The following is a 19,392-nucleotide window of genomic DNA, read 5'->3' as shown; positions in this document are numbered from 1 at the left end:
CAAATCTTGTTGAGTGAATTTGACATTGTCTACGTAACCCAGAAGGCAATCAAGGGACAGGCACTAGAGGATCACCTTGCTGAGAATCCCGTGGATGGAGAATACGAACCCCTGAAAATGTATTTTCCTGACGAAGAGGTATCATTCATAGGAGAAGACATTGCAGAATACTATGACAGTTGGAGAATGTTTTCAATGGAGCAGCAAATTTCTAAGAAGTTGCCATAGGAGCAGTCCTAGTATCAGAAACCGGTCAACATTATCCGGTGTCTGCCAAACTCAGGTTCCCGTGCACCAACAACATGGCCAAGTACGAAGCCTGCATCTTAGGGCTCAAGATGTCCATTAACATGAACATTCAAGAGTTGCTAGTGATCGGAGATTCGGACCTACTTATACATCAGGTCCGAGAAGAATGGGCAACGAAGAACTCCAAGATACTCATATATTTGCATCATGTACAAGAATTGAGAAAGAGGTTCACAAAGACGGAATTCCAACATGTTCCCAGAGTCCAGAATGAGTTCGCCGATGCATTGGCTACCCTATCATCCATGATACAACATCCAGACAAAAACTTCATGGATCCCATTCCAGTAAAGATCCACGATCAGCCAGCTTACTGTGCCCACGTCGAAGAAGAAGCAGATGGAAAGCCTTGGTTTCATGATATCAAGGAATATTTGGCAAAAGGCGAATACCCAAAACTTGCAAATCCTACTTAGAAATGCACACTTCGGAGGTTGTCCAACAATTTCTTTCACAGCGGAGGAATACTGTATAGGAGGGCTCCTAATTTGGGATTACTAAGGTGTGTCGACGCAAAGGAACATCTAGGCTACTAGAGGAAATTCACGTTGGGACCTGTGGTCCACATATGAATGATTTTGTCTTAGCAAAAAAGATACTCCGAGCTGATTACTTTTGGATGACTATGGAGACGGACTATATCCAGTATGTCCAAAAATGCCATCGCTGCCAGATACATGCAGACATGATAAAGGTACCTCCTCCAAATGAGCTTAATGCAACAAGCTCACCATGGTCGTTCGCTGCTTGGGGGATGGATGTTATTGGACCAATCGAGCTCGTCGCTTCAAATGGACACAGATTTATCTTGGTAGCAATCGACTATTTCACCAAATGGGTCGAAGCAGCATCTTTCAGAGCAGTAACTAAGAAAGTCGTGGCAGACTTTGTCCGCAACCACATCGTTTTCGGGATTCTAGAATCAATCATTACTGATAATGGCTCCAACCTCAACAGTGACTAGATGAAAGTTATGTGTGAAACTTTCAAGATCAGACACAAGAATTCTATAGCCTACAGACCTTAGATGAATGGAGCCGTAGAAGCCGCCAATAAGAATATCAAGAAGATACTAAGGAAAATGATAGAGAAGCATAAGCAGTGGCACAAGAAGCTATTATTTGCTTTATTAGGGTATCACACCACAGTCCACACGTCAACCGGGGCAACCCCCTATATGCTGGTTTATGGTACATAAGCCTTCATTCCCGCCGAAGTGGAAATTCCTTCCCTATGAATCATAGAGGAAGCTGAACTCGATGATGCAGAATGGGTGAAGAGTCGTTACGAGCAGCTACCTCTTATAGATGGAAAAAGAATGAATGCAGTTTGCCATGGTCAACTTTATTAGAACAGAATGTCCAGAGCTTTCAACAAAAGAGTCAAGTCGGGACAGTTCACACTGGGGCAGCTGGTGTTAAAGAAAATTTTCCCGCATCAAGATGAAACCAAAGGGAAGTTCTCTCCCAATTGGCAGGGTCCATACATGGTTCACCGGGTTTTGACAGAAGGAGCCCTCATACTTGCAGAAATGGACGGAGAAGTCTGGCCAAAACCAATTAATTCAGATGCAGTCAAGCACTACTATGTGTAATTTTTATGCTTTCCTTATATGGTGTAAATTGAACTACGCCTGACCTGATTCCCGTTTAAGAGGGGATACGTAGGCAGCCCTATGGGTTCGGTCACAATTCAATAAAATTTTCATTTCCCCCACAATTGGAAACTGGGGAAGAATTTTGAGGAGGACCCTCAAAATTCCAAAGTAATTTCAGCCAATCATCACACGCAACAATCAGAAACATCAACCCATTAAACTGGGTAGAATTTTGAGGAGGATCCTCAAAATTCCGTAGCGAGAGAGGTCGCAATGTCTTGAGCCATGTCACAGTCATCGGTTCATCTAAAAGTTGTTTCTTAATTGTATACTTATGTCATATTTTTACAAATTCATGCATGTTTATTATCAAAATCGCCTTGTTTAGCAACTCTACCCCAATGATACATACAGTATCACCAGATCAAAGCCGAGCAAGTCATGCAAAGCCAGCGAGGATACGAACTAACCTCCCCCCTACAAAACTCACGATTTTTCTTTGAATGCAGGCACCGGAATTACATGCTATACACTCATGAGACAAACACTGTTTAGGAATACAATTCTCGGAACTATCGCACTTACCAACATTTGCTATCCACGCACGCTAGTGATATTCTGTATGGCACAATGTCCCCAGTTGTCACAATATCGAAATCTGCTATCAGCTAAGAAAGCTCTATTACCATTTTTTATTTCTTGCATAAGGCTACCATTATGCCTTCCGAGACTAAACGTTGTCTCCATCTGCATTTCTGCATTGCATAAGGCTACCATTCTGTCTTCTGAGACTAAATGTTGTCTCTATCTACATTTCTGCATTGCATAAGGCTACCATTCTGCCTTCTGAGGTTAAACGTAACCTCCATCTGCATCTGCATGGCTGAAAGATCGCCACTTCATCAATATTTGCATGGATGAAAGGTCGCTACCTATCGTATTGCATGGCTGAAAGATCGCCGCCTTATGTACACTTGCATGGCTGAAAGATCGCCACCTCTGTATTTGCATGGCTAAAAGATCGCCACCTACTACATTACATGGCTGAAAGATCGCCACCTTATTTGCATTTGCATGGCTAAAAGATCGCCACCTTATCTACATTTGCATGGCTGAGAGATCTTCACCTTATCTACATTTGCAAGGCTGAAAGATCGCCACCTTATTTACATTCTACATGGCTGAAAGATCGCCACTTCATCTACATTTGCATGGCTGAAAGATCGCCACCTACTGCATTATATGGCTGAAAGATCGCCACCTTATCTACATTTGCATGACTGAAAGATCGCCACCTTATCTATATTTGCATGACTGAGAGATCGCCACCTTATTTATATTCTGTATGGCTGAAAGATCGCCACCTTATTTACGTTTGCATGGCTGAAAGATCGCCACTTTATCTACATTTGCATGGCTAAGAGATCGCCACCTTATTTACATTCTGCATGGCTGAAAGATCAACACTTTATTTACATTCCGCATGGCTGAAAGATTGCCATATACTGCATATCATGGGCTGAAAGATCACCAAATTATCCAAAGGCGTCATTGTTTGGAGGCACCATTTTCATAGCCCAAGAACGCCATGTCATGGCCTGAGGACCCTTTTTAATCTTTTACATATCATTATTCAAGGGTATCATGGTTCGGAGGCACCACTCTCATAGCCCGAGAACATCATTTCATTGCCTGCGAATCCTTTATTGTATGTTTCATGGCCCAGGACATCATGGTCTAAGGACGTCATCCTAACCATCCAAAGACAACCTTCATGGTCCAATAGGAATTTGCATCATGTTTAAATTTATGCACAATATATGCATGTATTGCTTATTTGCAGGTAAACCGGCAAGAAACAACCATCGCGGCAAGAGCGATCCCACTCAAGTTCCTGCGGCCCTATTAGACCTTAACCATTCACCTCGTCCTAGATATCGCGTCCGTTCTTGAAAGTCCCCATCGGCATACTCCGCCGACGGATTCTGAACTACATATGGCCTGATTCCTGTAGAATCAGGGATATGTAGGCAACTCAGAAGCCAGGGCACAGCCTAAACCTTTTCAAACCGTTCGTTCGATCAAAATTGACCATCATATCTTTACGCGACAACTCTTTCATCCTTCCCGGGTAAAGAGGGGCAGCTATTGATACCCAATTTTTTCCTATATATTTTTATATGCAAAATACTTTAAAAATAGCATATGTATACATATATAAGTATGTCCAAATGTTTTATTATTTTTTCTTAATTTTTAAAGATTTTTAAATCAATTTATTTCCCTATTTTATCCATAAAACCCCCAAGAATTATTCCCAAAATTATCATTTTGGTGATTCATTTATTGGATTCTCATATTTATGCTAAAATATAGCTAGGATAATTTTTTCATACTTTTACAAATTTATTTGGTATTTTTAAAGCTAAATTGCATATAATTGCAATTTTAGCCTTTTTTAGGATTAATTATATTTATATTCATAAAAATTAGGTCTGGTATTTTTAAATAGTTAACTATGTGTTATAAATCATTTTTGTACCTTTAATTTATTTCCAAAAATTAAATTTTTATTTTTTATAAATCAAATAGGAAAAATTGGCTATTTAAATGTTAGCCCAATTTTATTTCAATTATAGCTAAATTCTGACCCCAATTAGACCCAATTCAAACCCAATTACCCCGGCCTAAATCCATTCATACCCGACCCCTTAACCCAATTAAACCAACCCATACTCGGATCCGTACCTAACCTCTTTAATCCCAGCCGTTGATCACTTAGATCAACGACTCCCGTCCCTCCTTTCCTAATTAAACCCAAAAGACCCCCCCCCCCAAACCCTTTCATTATTTATACCCCGCCGCCTCTGAATCCCCTTCTTTCTCAATCCTCTCTCAAACCCTCTCAAACCCTAGCCTCCGCCCTTAACTACAACCCTAAAACCTCCCAAATCCATGGCTTCCAAGGTCATCGGAGACCTGTATCCACCTCTCATGGCTTCTACGTGTTCGATTGTTATGGTTTCAAGGCTAGATCTTGAAAGATCTTGGTCCAGACCTTGGTCGATTTTAGTTTATAGCTGTTCTTCGGTCGTCTCTGACCTTTCTCCGGTCAGCCATGGCTATTCGAGTCTGACTCTTGACTTTCCTGCTTAGATAGATGGTTTTTAAAGCCTTTCTCACCACTTGGGGTTCTTCTAAAATCCTAACTTTTAAGGTTCTCTCGATTTCTCTTAGATTTGTTTCAGGTCTATGTCTGCTCTGAACTTTTTAAGCACTTTTCTCGAAGTTTCTTTTAAAATTCCGCTTTCAAAACTCCTTGTCCTTCTAATTAAGGTTCTGTTAAGTTATTTCAAAACATTTCTTTGATTTCTGATATGTTTTGCTGTGTTTGCTCGTATTATCCTTCTGCCTGAGTTTGCATGTTAAAACCCCTAATTTCTTTTAACTGTTTATTAAATGAATGTTTGTTTGCCTGAGTTTTTGTCCGATCTGTCTATTTATCATCTTTTAAAACCCTTCTATTGTTGAAAATCTTATGGTTTTGGGTCTGAGACTGTTCGTTTAAGTGCAGAAGATCTTTTCGAAATCTCTTGTTCCCTTTGTGTGATTCTTCTGATTCTGGGTTTCTATCTTCTCTTTATGTTGAAAGCCCTAATTTTTTTAGGGGATTATTTGTTTGGTTTTGTGTATCGGCATGACTGGTCGGTTCTTGTTTTTGAGTTTTTGTGAGTCTCCGTGACTATCTTGCCTTGATTTGTTTCTACTCAGTTTCTTAGCCTAAAAAAACTTACACTGATTCTATGTGCTTGTGTTCATCTTGACTGTTCGAAACTTGCCTCTTTCTCATCGAGTCAGTATTATTTGACTCTCATGTTTGCTAGGTTTGTATATTGACTCTTGACCGTCTGTGTCTTACTTTATTTATATGCAAAATATTGACACATGGCTTTCTCTTTGATTGATTCTGATTCCCCCGTTTCTAGGTCTAATTTAAACACTTTCCTTTAGACCTTCGATCCCAACTTTTCTACTCAATCTAATTGATTCCCTTACCTTGGCTGCTTGATTCTTACTGTCTATTTCCCTAATTAGAGTTTTTCTGAACCTAGCCCTAATAGTTTACTCTATGCCTAATATGTTCGAATTATTTCCTTATCTACACATTGATTTCTTTACTTATTTGTTACTCGCTCTTACCGTTTGAACTAATTCCATTAAATTAAGGGAGTACTTGTACTAATTTTGGTTCTAATTAGTTCTGAGTTCCATAATTACTGTACAATTATAATTCTTACCTTATTTTACATGGTTTCTAACTACTACATATACATATTCTCTCATTAACACAAACACACGAATACTTTAGTTCTGAACTCACACTTACACTCAAAACACTCTCTCTTGCTTTATTACTTATACCGTGGCCTATTTAGCCGGCTGAAAGCCAAGGCTATATTTTGAAGTCCTGCTACTTTTCTTTACTGCACTTTGCTTCTTTGACTGATATGTTCTAATTAAGTTTTTTCAGCACCAACAACAACATGCTTACTTACTGATTTTGCATTCCTGTTTGCCTACTGCTTGTATTTAATTCAGTACCATTACTCAGCATGCTGTAATTTCCTTTCTCCTGTTCTGAATCAATGTATTAAGAATCCCAAATCCCTACCCCAATGTGATTAATACTTGTGGTTAGTTTGGGGAATGACAGCATTAAACATTGAGCATGACCCAAACTTGATCCTCCTAGGATAATAACCCCCATGTTTCCCTTATATGTTGTGTGCTTTGGTTGATTTACAAGAATGACAACACTCCCTATTGATGTGCATACCCAGAATTAACTCATGCCTAAGTATATAGGCTCCTTGCAATGGATTCCCAATCCCTTGCCCCTTTGTCTGAATTTATCAATTCCGTGAAGTGTTAATGACTGACTCCTGTCACCCTTTCCATCTCTTTTATTCCTTCAGTTCTTAGAACTCAGTTTCTGCATTTCTCATTCTCTTCTTAGACTTAAGCTCTGCCCCCTCATGCGAGCCTTGCCTTGGGACCCATGAGCTCCATCTGAACTTGGACACATGAGGGTTGGCATTTCCACACTGCACTTGTCCTTATTCTGGTTATGAAACTTGGGTGTGAGCACTGCCCGGGGTCCTATTGAGGCCCTTAGGGAACTTTAACACACTCAATGCTGAGAAAGGCTTTGGATCAAATGGTATTTTGAGTTGGTTTATCTCATAACTCAGAGAGGAAGTCAAGAATCAGGCTTCCTCTGGTTGTAACCTCTTCTTTTACACTTTTCTGATGTAATTCATTATTCAATTTGTAATAATTTATAATAAACATTAGGGTTTGGTTAGTGAAAAGGGTTGGGAAATTATGCATGCTCAAGGATAGAAAACATGCCTATAAGACTGCATTCTCTACTTATTCAAATCACATTTAGAAGACATGCCTATAGGATTGCTCTAATTCTGTATATTCGCACTACATTTAGAAACCATGTCTATAGGACTTGCTTATTTAATTCACATCTAGATAACATGCCTATAAGGATTATCTGAAATTCTGCACATTTGTCATCGTTTAGAAATCATGTCTATAAGGGTCTAAAATCAGTAACATATAGAAATCATGCCTATAGGGATTCCCAAATAAAATTCTAGTTCGTTTCTATTCACATTCAATGTTAGATATCTTGCCTATAGGGATTAAAATCAGCAATATTGGATACCATCGCTTACAGAATCTGAAACTAGTTCAATTTAAAATCAGTTCGATTCTAAACCTATTTTAAACAACTTTCCGTCTCTATTCAACGAGGTTTAGCAAGCATGCCTATAGAATCTCAAACAATTTGTTTTGAGTTAGTATTGTTTCGCCTCATTCTGAATTAAGTAGATATCATGCCTATAGGACCCCGTCTAAACACTTAGTCAAACCTTAGAGTAATAACTGTAGAACTGAATCAGCTTTTTGTTAAATGTTACAACCAGCAGACATGCCTGATTTAGACTTCTTATCTAAGTTATGTAATAAACTAATCTGCCTCAATAATCAACTTACTTCTCCTTTATGTGCTTTAATCAGACCCAAAAAGTATGTGCAAGTCATGCTAGTTATGTGTTTTGTTTGAGGAGGTATACTTGAGCCTTATGTGTTTATGTGTTTCCCATTTAATGTGCAGTCTTTTATATGTTTTGCATGTCGCCTTAGATTTTTGCCTTTGAAACTTCAAGTCATCCTAATATCCCTCCCCTTTAAGATTAGTAGTCCTAAGCGCCTCCGGGACTTATAAGAACGGGATGGGTAATAGTAAGCAATAGTGTTCGAGACCAATCCGCGCTTTAGTACCTTAAACGGGGTGGGAAAGGGTAGATATAGATATGATGACCGGTGCGTTAATGCCACGTGTAACCCCTCTTTTGAGGAGTGATTACCGGGTATTGCATTGATGTAATCCATATTTTTATCAAACCTAGGACCCCCTTTCTTTATTTCCCCTTCTTTTTTGGGGCATTGTAACTCCTTATTAAAAATCAGCTCTTGTAATTGCTCTTTCAAACTTGGTTTACTTTCCGACCATTGTGTATTGAAATCCCCTCTTTTTTTAGCCTTATCTGCTTATATGTTAATTGCACCCCAAATTCATAATAATTGTCTGGCCGGGAACCACACTAGTGGATCCTGAGGGGTGCCTAACACCTTCCACTTGGGATAATTTCAAGCCCTCACCCAATCTCTGGTTGTTCAAACAAACTTAGAATTGAATTTCTAGTGGTGTCCTAATGCACCTTAATCATTAGGTGGCGATTCTTCAATTGCAAAACCCAGTTCCCAAAAAGAACAAGTTGTCCCACACCAAATGTCCTAAACCCGGTTTCGCGAGAAAAAAGGGGGGGCGACAATGGCCAGTCAGGCATATCAGTGAAAAATCAGGGAACTCTGCCCAAACAGTTTTCATCTATTAAGAAAAAAAGTGGTAAAATCGGTTTTAAATAAATAACAGGTAAAACATGACTAAGGATATGCTTTCAAATCAAACAGAGTGAGAAAAGTAGTAAAAATACTCCTAAGGGTCTAAACAGGTCGGCACAAGGCCCCAAACACGACGTACAACCCAACACATAGTATCAATCTCTAAAATACGGAATATCATAAGATTTCAAATCAAATACGCGACTTAATAGTCGCTACGATAAGGACCGAGTCACAATCCCTACCGGTGCACACCCACACACTCGTCACCTAGCATGTGTGTCGCCTTATTTATCAAAATAATACGAAATATCGGGGTTTCATACCCTCAGGTCCAGATTTACAATGGTTACTTACCTCAAATCGGATGAAATACTACCCTGCGACGCCTTTACCTATCGACTCGGCCTCAACTCGCGTCGAATCTATCCAAAAACAGAATCATAACATCAATATATGCTAAGGGAACGAAGCCCATGCGAAAATATTCAAATTACATCAACAATCCCAAAATTGGTCCAACCCGACCCCGGGCCCACGTCTCTGAATCCAATAAAAAAATCACATCAATAGGATCTTTATCCTCCCACGAGTCCATACATACCAAGAATACCAAAATCCGACCACGAATGACCCCTCAAATCCCTAAATTTAGGTCTCCAATTTTCAAGCCCTAAACCCCCAATTTTAACCACTAATTACCACAAATTTCAAGTTTAAACAATTATAAACCATCATAGAAACGAGTTTAGGGTCCAAACACCTTACCTCCACGAAACACTCTTGAATTCCCTCTTCAATTTGCTCTCCCAAACTCAAAACCCGTATGTGAAAATGGTGGAATAACCAAAAATTCGCGAAGGAGGACTTATATACTTTCTGACCCAGGGTTTTCTCACCTGCGGTCCCTTTTCCGCACCTGCGGTACCGCTTCTGCGGCCAAATAACCGCTTTTGCAGTTTCCACTTAAGTCCCTCAAAACCGCACCTACACATCCACTTCTGCACCTGCAGTCTCGTAGGTGCGTTGAGCCTTCCGCACCTGCGCCTTCTGACCATCCTTGCCCATGGCCGCATTTGCGATCCCACACCTGCGGTCCCCAATCCTCAGGTGCGGTTATGACAGCAAAATCAGCAGCTTCAGCTGCACAATTATAACTCTCAACTTCCCGTCAACCATCCAAAATCACTCCGAGGCCCCCAGGACCTCAACCAAAGACTCTAGCAAGTCACATGCCACTATTTGATTTACTTAACAGTCACTTGAAGTGTCTAGCTGGAAATGGCCTCAGTTGAGGTGTTCAATTGATCGTTGAGGACAACTTGAAGGGGCGCTTTATGTATTTCGCTTATTTTCTAACAAGTATTGCAGGAAGAAGAACTACTATAGACGAAGACAAAATATGGAACTCTAGAAAAAAAATGAAATGAAGAAAAGAGGAGAAAAGGCTCGATGCATCTGTGGAGCACGACAAAGAATCAAAAAAAAGGAGAAGAAATGAAGCCAGGATTCATCTAGGCCTTAATTCAAGATTCATCTAGGCCTTAACTCAGGATTCATCTAGGCCTTAATTCAAGATCCATCTAGACTTACAATCCTATAAATACGCTAGCAACACTTAAGAGAAGATATCAAGTATTAAGGAGTAGACATTGTTATCTTGGTCTCTCACTCTCTTTCACTTAAGTTTTCTTCTAGTCTTTTATTTTGCAAGTAAAAATAATACTCTTTCAAGAGTTCTTCTTTCTCGTCTTTGTAAAAATTAATTACTTCTTTATGGAGTAATTTCTATTTGTTGGAATAGTTGATGAAGCTTGATATATTATTATAATTTCAGTTTCAGTTCCATACGTGCTTGCCATGAAAATTTCTATTTCAAATCTATTATGTACTAGAATGATAGATTGTAGTTATTATTCTCACATTCATCTATTTTATCACTTAATTATTCTTGTATAAATTTTGTAATTCTCAAGAAGCAAAATTAATACATTATATAATTATTTTAATAAAATAGAATGATAGTAATTTGTAACAATCTGTCATTCCGAGTCTTCGATCTTGCTTCTTTCAAGTCTAATCCTCAAGGAGGAATTGACTCAAGCAAGGCGACTGATTCAAAAGACTTTATCTTATTTCTTTCAATTCTAATTCTCAAGAAGGGATTGACTCAATTAATATTAATGACTCAGTGAAAATAATCTCAAGAGGTTTTCACTAATTTTAGTACAATTCAGGCAAGAATACTATTTCAGTTTTTACTGTCACTAAATATCAATTAATTAATATTTATAACCTCATAGAGTGATATTAATTGATTATTTTAGAGTGAGTAAATATAATTGTATTCACAATAAGCAATTATTCTTCGGCGAAATATATGTGAAACTGAAATAGTTTTATAATAACATTATCAAGTGAATTTAATGATTCCCAACTCTTTTTAGATATAAATCTTCCGGAAGTTGTTTGATATTGTTTAAGTAAATTAATAATTCTAAAATCCTACTCTTCTTTCATCAATTCGATTCTCTCATATAGTAGCTAAAATACCATAAATTTGTAGCATAGATTTTCCAATCTCTGTGAGACGATATCATAAACTATACTATAATTTGACAGAGCACGAGCCTTGTTTTTCTATACTCCAGAAGCTCGTCACAAGCGATTTGGTGTAATCAGATCGTTACCCATTTTTCTTTCCAATTATACCCTTATTTATTAATCATATTTTACCCTTTCTCTTATTTTATTATTTGAACTCCAAATCCAACCTACACCTACTGTCTTCGTTCATCTCTCTTAAACGTTTGGTTGGTTCTGCCACTTCTCTCTTTGTTTCTTCTATCGTTCTACTTTTTATATTGCTAATAATTGTTAATTTTTTTAATTAGGTTTCTGATATTGTTTCCATAAGTTGAATAACTCTCTATATATATACAAGATAGAACTGGAGATAAATTAATCGAAAGCGGTTGTCTTAAACAACTTTTATGAGTTATTGTTGATAACATCTAAACTTATATAGATATTATGTTCAACTGTTTTTATACTTATACTTAGTTCAGTTTATTAGACCAATAGGTGTCTTGACTGTTCCTCGTTATTACTCTACCAAGGTTAGTCTTGATATTTATTGGACACCGCTGCGATGTGCTCATACTACACTTTTGTACATTTTTTGTGTGCAGATCCATGTATTGTTCGATAGTTGATGTGCGGATTCTTGCCGAGGAGACTCAATGTAGCCCTGTTGCTGCGTCCGCAAGCTTCGGAGTCACCTTCCTATTTCATATTCAGGTTGTTGTACTTATTGCCATACGGTTGAATTTAGAAGTTGTAGCGAAATTCTGTAGAGCTTATGATTTGTACTATCGGGTTTTGGGAATTATAAATTTTGTAGAGATTTCTCCTTCGAGACTGTTAAATTTCATTTATTACTGTTTTATTTCGATATGAGTTAGGCTTACCTAGTCTCTAAGACTAGATGCCATCACGATACCCAAACGGAAGAAAAATTAGGTCATGACACACATATTGTCCACTTTAAACTTAGGCCAAAGCAAACAATACATGTCATGTGCTTTGGTCGTGACAAATTGCTTAGGAAGGTTATATATACAAGGGTTTATCAACAAGTCCTTAATTCATCAAATCCAAACCATCTTATTTTTGTTGTGTGGATGGTTGTGAATTAGTATATCTCATAGAGAAGTTCATCATCATTTAACAATGACTATATGTTAGAATACTAACGAGTAGCCGGATGTTGTCGCTATAAATACTTTATAACTATATTGTTATTGTGAGTACAATTTAGCTTACATAAATTTAAGGTCATGCATTTATAAAGATTTTGTTTGAATAATAAAATTAATTATGAAAATCATAGTTAGTAGGGTAACAATTTATTATCAAGTTTATGTAATTAACATGCATGTATATTTGTAGGAACGGACCAAATTCTTGTTTTTCCTTCTCATAATTTTCTAATTTAACTGTCACACCTTTTAAAATAGACAAAAATGCTTGGTTATACGTACTCATGTAAAACAAGGCCATAGTAACAAGATAAGAATTGAAAGATAGGACTTAAAAAGAGATAGACACAATTAATTTCAATCAATTAAAGAAATGTAATGATAAAATGAACCAAAATACTACTTAATTAGAAAATATTAAGTGCACCTAATCTATAAGAATTTTCAAGATTGTAGTAACCTTACTTGCAAATCTTATAATATAGGTGTTCGTAATACGCAGCGGAAGACAATAACAATCCTAGGTAGATCTTTTCGTGCTTAAAATTTATTTACATGTCAAAAATCAAATCTAAAACGTATCTGATGAAGAGAGTCCCGTTTCAAAATTTCTTCGATAGTGCGAAGATTCTATGCGTATCCACACCGAGACCGATCCTTGCTATCAACTCTTTGATCAATGAAACCCGTGAACAAATTGAACGAAAAACTTGTGCTGAAATTTTTCTCAGAAATCTCAACTCAAATTAGAAGAACAAGAAATACTTTTCTTGTAATTATATTTTCTCTCTTGACTTTGTATTGCACTCTCACTTTCACAAAGTAATATTTTTACGGCTCATCTGAAGTTTTTCACTTCCTCGCGTTATTTGGTGATGTGCGTATGTATATATATATATATACACACTTACTCAAGCACCAAATTATTAATTTAGGTTAAGAAAAAAATGTGAAAATCGTGACTGACGTGGGGATCAATCCTCAAAATTGGACTTCTAACAATTTCATATTGTAAAATACAAATCCTATTCACAATAGGACAAAGTAGCCAATAAGTCCTTTTGGACCTTATACGTAAACTACTAATCCTATTATTCATGGGATTTTGAGAGTCTCACGTCTTTTACGGACTTTCTGGTTAATCCAACTCAAAATTGGTTTTAACTTATGAGCCTTTTAATTGATATGTTATATATCTGTATATATAAATAAATATTAATTATGAGTATCAAATATATCATATATATTTTAACTAAGAGATATAATTTATTTTCTATTCCAAATAGAAACTTCAATTTGTTCACAATATTAATTATATCCTCTGTGCTAGCAAAGAATATAATAATATTTCATTTGGACTAACTAACTAAATTTATTTGACTAATTAAATTCTTTAATTTAATTAACAAATAATAAAGTAATTAATCCTTTAGCAAAGATCAGAACACTCGTTGGTGTGCGACCCCATAGGTTTAATACTAAAGCGGTAGTAAATTGATCACATCAATATACTAATCAAGAGTGGCGTCTAGCAACACTCCTTAACGACCGGATAGCATGAAATATACAATTTATTCTCAAGAACCAGTAGAAGAATAATGTAGTAATTCCTTCTTTCCTTATAGTTCTGGATCACCCTAGGATATGGTTCAACTGTCAAATCCTAATAGGCGACCAACTATGTGTTCATGTCAAATATAATCGACCATTGAATGACCTAAGAAACTCTTTTTTTCTTTCATTCAATTGCCTTGCCCAATGTCTTAATTTGATCTTTTATAATTCATGACAACATGGAGCTTAAACTCATTACCAAGAGTTGACAGATTCCATCTTGATCAATCACTAATTCTATAAGTATTCAATCGTACCCAATATCCTTTCAACTATCGCCCTAGGGCCATAGGTGTCTAGTATTAAAGCACAACAAATAACTTGCCAATTACTATGACGATCTCAAGTCAAAGGAAGCTCTTACATCACATTCTTCAAGAGAATATCCTATTGATATTTTATGGTAATTCTAACCATTAGGAACTATCCAATGAGTCGGTTCAATGATCATATCTCTATATGCATCATCTATCTATGTGATTCAGTTAATGAAATCAACTAATCTTTATCCCATAAAGACAATCACATAAATATTGATCTAACCGGATTACTAAAGTCCAAATTAATAATCATACGATTAAGAACAAATTTAGATTAAATTGTAAGAGACTTTGCTCACATTATCATGATCTCTATCACGATCACAAATCTTAAAATTTAATCAAGGACCTTATCAAATTAATCAAACAATTAATAATAACTATGATAAAAGAATGCCATATATTTTTATATCAAATAACGTTCACAAAAATATGTTCAAATCATCAAATATGAGATTGGATCTAGGGCATATCTACTATATCCCCAACATTGTAAAAATAGTACGGTATAACCAGTTTTCGGACTGGTCATTCAAAAATAGCCAGCGTTTACGAAGTCAATGAAAAATAGCCACTATTTTGCTGCAACAAAGACCGGTCCAGCATAATATACTAGAGTTCGGTGCACCTGTGTATGAACTCCAACATATTATGCTGGACCGGTATACTTTGCTGACTCCAGTATAATATACTGGAGACTGGAGCACCGGTGCTCCAAACTCCAGTATATGATACTGGACAATTATACTTGCTGGAACTCCAGTATATTATGCTGGAGTTCTAGTGTACTTATGCTGGAACTCCATCATATTATGCTGGAGTTACAGCATACTTATCCTGGAACTCCAGTATAATATGCTGGAGTTCAAGCATACTTATGCTGGAACTCAAGTATAATATACTGGCGTCTTTTCAGGGTTTTGAATAGTGTTTTCGCTCAGATTTATCTTTATATGAAAAGTGGCTAAATTTCGATTACTTTTGAAACTCGGCTATAGGGAATTATGGAGGTCGAGCATTAAGGTTGTAGATTAGGGGAGGGTGTGAATATTTCTACAGCACAATAGAGGGAGACTATCCAGTTAGGAGTTAGACTAGGAATGTCATTGGTCGTCTATTGATGCAGGGCTTTCCCTCTAGTTGTACTTATACCAGCCACCTATTTCGTATTTCGTATTTTGTATCCTGTATTTCATATTCCATATCTCTTATATATTGTTGTTGTTATTGTTGTTATTTTTATTACGCATTTTTTATGGTACTAATATATCGTCTCCTATTATTTTTTTTTGAGCCGAGGGTCTCCTGGAAACAGTCTCTCTACCCTTCGGGGTAGGGGTAAGGTCTGCGTACATATTACCCTCCCCAGACCTCACTTGTGAGATTATACTGGGTCGTTGTTGTTGTTGTTGTTGTTTGAAACTCGGCTATTTTTGAACAACCAGTTGTAATTTTTTTGAATTTCTCCCTAACAATTCATACGTCATAAACCAACTAAGAAATCATAACTTCTTACTAATATTTTATGCTACCGAAAATTGCCAAAATTAACCTTGGACTATATAAAACAGAACAATTATGCCCTTGTTAATAGTAGGGGTCATATATTGTCGTGAGCAAGTTGGCCTAAAATTCCGTTCCACGCTAATACAATTAGATTTAAAGCCCTTTGGCCAAGCTGTAAAAAAAATTACTTATTTTCAAAAGTATTTTTGTTTAAAAATATTTTTTTGAAAAAGTACTTTTGTAAAATAGCAGTTTGTGTTTGACCAATTCGTTTGAGTAATGCCTTTTGAAGCTCATTGTGTTTGACCAATTTTTTTTAAAAGTACTTGTAAGTATTAAATTACGAAAAAGGACAGTAAATGTTTAATTTGTAATTAGTAGGAGTATTATTTAGCAAAAAATAAATTTAAATATTTATAAGAATTCAATTAAAATATAAATCGTAAAGTAAAAATATAAATTAAAAATTCCAGTCAATATAAAATATAGTTATTCCAAAACAATAACATTGAGTGTTTGAATTACTTATTGTTTACACGATAATTTAAATATGTCAAAATACATCATTCAATAAAAGTTTAAAATCTACTCCGAGGAATAAGAGAAAGAAGATAAAAATTGATTAAAATAAAAAAGAAAAGAAATATATAGTAGAAAAAAGAAAAAGGAAAAGGAAAATGTTAAATTAACGAGGAATAGTTTGAAAAATATAAATTTATTGATAGTTATTTTTGTCTTGAATAAATTAATTTTTTGCTTCTACATTTGTAGCTTCTTTCTAAAAGAAAAAATGCTTCTGCAAAATTACTTTTTTGTTATGAATAGTTTGTACATTGGATACTACTTTGGATGCTACATTGGATGTCCATGTTGTGAATAACTTAAAGATTAAATTTCCTACTTTATGTCCATCATCTTTACTTTTTATGCCTATAAAAGGCCATGTAATTGCAATAGAAAAATACACCAAAGTGAAAGAAGAAAACACTTCTCCTTTCTTTCTATCTCTTCTTATTTACATTTTATTGCATTACTTTTATTTTATAACACGTTATCAACACGAAGCTTTAAATTTATTCTTAACTCCCGCTAAGTTGAGCCATATTTTATTAAGGTATGTATCATTATAATCATCTTATTTATGGCAGTACATATCATATGCTCACTGTTTGCAGATTACTTGTGCGCTTGGGCATCTTAAATAGTTTAAGTACATTGCAGTGATTAAATAACTATTTCCTTCCGTGCTCAACTCTTAGAGGACCTCAAAGTCATCAAACTAGCTATGCACTAATGTCATGGACTCCCTGGATCAAAACATATCTTTAAGGCATTTTGAAGAACTGTGAGAAATGAATTGACAAGCAATAATTTTTTAATTACTTTATATTTATTGGAACATATAAATAATGTTAGTCACGTTCAATTCTATTAACACATATATATCAATAATATAAAGTGAAATGAAACAAGTATGTAATTTCTACTTTATGGCAAGAATAAAATGAAATAGTAGATTGTTAACATGATATAGCTCTATTTTCATTTCTTTTACCTTAATCGTTTTGTTTTCATTAATTGTTTATTATTATAATTATTTCTCTAACTTATTCATCTTTTATGATAGTTTTCACTATGTCAAATTTATCAAAACTTGAATTTGTGGCACTTGACATCACCGGAAGGAACTATTTATCATGGGTTCTTGATGCTGAAATTCACCTTGACGCTAAAGGTCTTGGAAATACTATTATACAAGGAAATGAAGCATCAAATCAGGATAAAGCGAAGGCCATGATTTTCCTTCGTCATCATCTACATGAAGGGTTAAAAACTGAATATTTAACCGTAAAAGATCCACTTGAATTATGGATTAATTTGAAGGATCGATATGACCACCTAAAACTTACGGTATTACCGAAAGCTCGGTATGAGTGGATACATTTAAGGTTGCAAGACTTTAAAACTGTAAGTGAGTATAATTCTGCTATCTTTAAAGTAAGTTCTCTATTAAAATTATGTGGAGACACTATCACAGATGAGGACTTATTGGAAAAAATATTTTCTACTTTTCACGCTTCAAATGTGGTGCTACAACAACAATACCGTGAAAAAGGTTTTAAGAAATATTCTGAGTTAATCACATGCCTACTTGTGGCTGAGCAGAATAATACTCTATTAATGAAAAATCATGAAGCTCGTCCCACTGGGTCAGCTCCATTTCCGAAAGTGAATGTTGTAGCAACATATGATAAGTTTGAAAGAAAACAAAATAATTACCGTGGTCATGGACATGGTCGTAAACGTGGACGTGGCAGGGGGCGAAACAATTATCGTCATTATGGTGGAAATAAATTGGAGAACAATAAGGGTTCTCAAATTAATCATTCAAAAGGTAAAGCTAGTATGTGTCACTGATGTGGTATGAGAGGTCATTGGGCACGCATTTGTCGTACGCCAGAATATTTTGTCAAACTTTATCAAGCCTTCCTCAAGAAAAAAGAAAATAATGTGGAGGCACACTTGACCTTTCAAAATAATGATGATGAAGCAGGTCCCTCAAATAAATATGATTCTAAGGCACATCTTGCATATAAAGATGATGATTTTGAAGGCCTAACAAATATTACTCATTTAGAAGTTGGAGACTTCTTTGAGGATATTGACTGAAGAACTAATCATCTTACTGGGGAATGAAGCTATAAAAATTATTATTTTTATGTTTGCAACTAGTTTATTTTTCTTAAGTGTATTTTCCTAATGCATCATGTGTTGCTAGTTTCTACATTCCTAATGTATTTCTTAATATTTTTTTCCGCTTGTCTTTCATATTTCTTATGATGTATTATTTGTTTTTTTTATGAAGAATATGAAAATTCCCCAGTCTTCAGTTGGACTCAAGATTAATAAAGATGATATATGTCTTCTGGATAGTGCTACAACACACTATTTTAAAAGATAAGAGATATTTCTCTTATTTGGTAATGAAAGAAACGAATGTTAATACAATATCTGGTAGTACAAGATTAATTGAAGGTTCTGGAAGAGCCAATTTATTACTACCAGGAAGAACAAATTTGGCTATTGATGAAGCACTATATTGTAGTAAATCTCAAAGAAACTTATTAAGTTTCAAAGATATTCGCCAAAATGGCTATCATATTGAGACTACAAATGATGAAAATATTGAATATCTTTATATTACTACAATAATGTCCGGTAAGAAATATGTGCTTGAAATGTTACTTGCTCTTTCCTCCGGCTTATACTACACAAGTATTAGCAGGATTGAGACACATGC

Source organism: Nicotiana sylvestris, chromosome 5 (assembly GCF_000393655.2).
Source record: "Nicotiana sylvestris chromosome 5, ASM39365v2, whole genome shotgun sequence".
Classification (NCBI taxonomy): Eukaryota; Viridiplantae; Streptophyta; class Magnoliopsida; order Solanales; family Solanaceae; genus Nicotiana; species Nicotiana sylvestris.
The sequence above is the reverse complement of the archived record's forward strand: the minus strand, read 5'-3'. Positions refer to the sequence as shown.